A 333-nucleotide genomic window follows, 5' to 3' on the forward strand; every position below is an offset into this window, starting at 1 on the left:
TGTTCCCTGACGTGGCCCCTGTCCCCAGGGCAGAGAAATCAGGAGCCGGGCAAAACCTTGTTAACCCTTTGTGACCAGAGAGAGCAAAAGTAGTGCCAAGGTGCCACTTCTCCTCCGATTCCTCCACTTGACCTTAACCTCCCCACTTTGGCAGAGCTCTGGGTGAAATGCATAGTTACATTTCTTTCCCATGGATGTACTTCCTATAACCATTTATAATTCACTCCCAATCAAGTCAAGAGGCAAATGTTTATATAACATGTAATTTTATATGGAGATGTTCTCAGGGGTGATCCAGACTTGATCAAGTTTCCCAGTCAAAGGTCTGACTCA

Source organism: Balaenoptera borealis (assembly GCF_965194805.1).
Source record: "Balaenoptera borealis genome assembly, chromosome: 1".
Classification (NCBI taxonomy): Eukaryota; Metazoa; Chordata; class Mammalia; order Artiodactyla; family Balaenopteridae; genus Balaenoptera; species Balaenoptera borealis.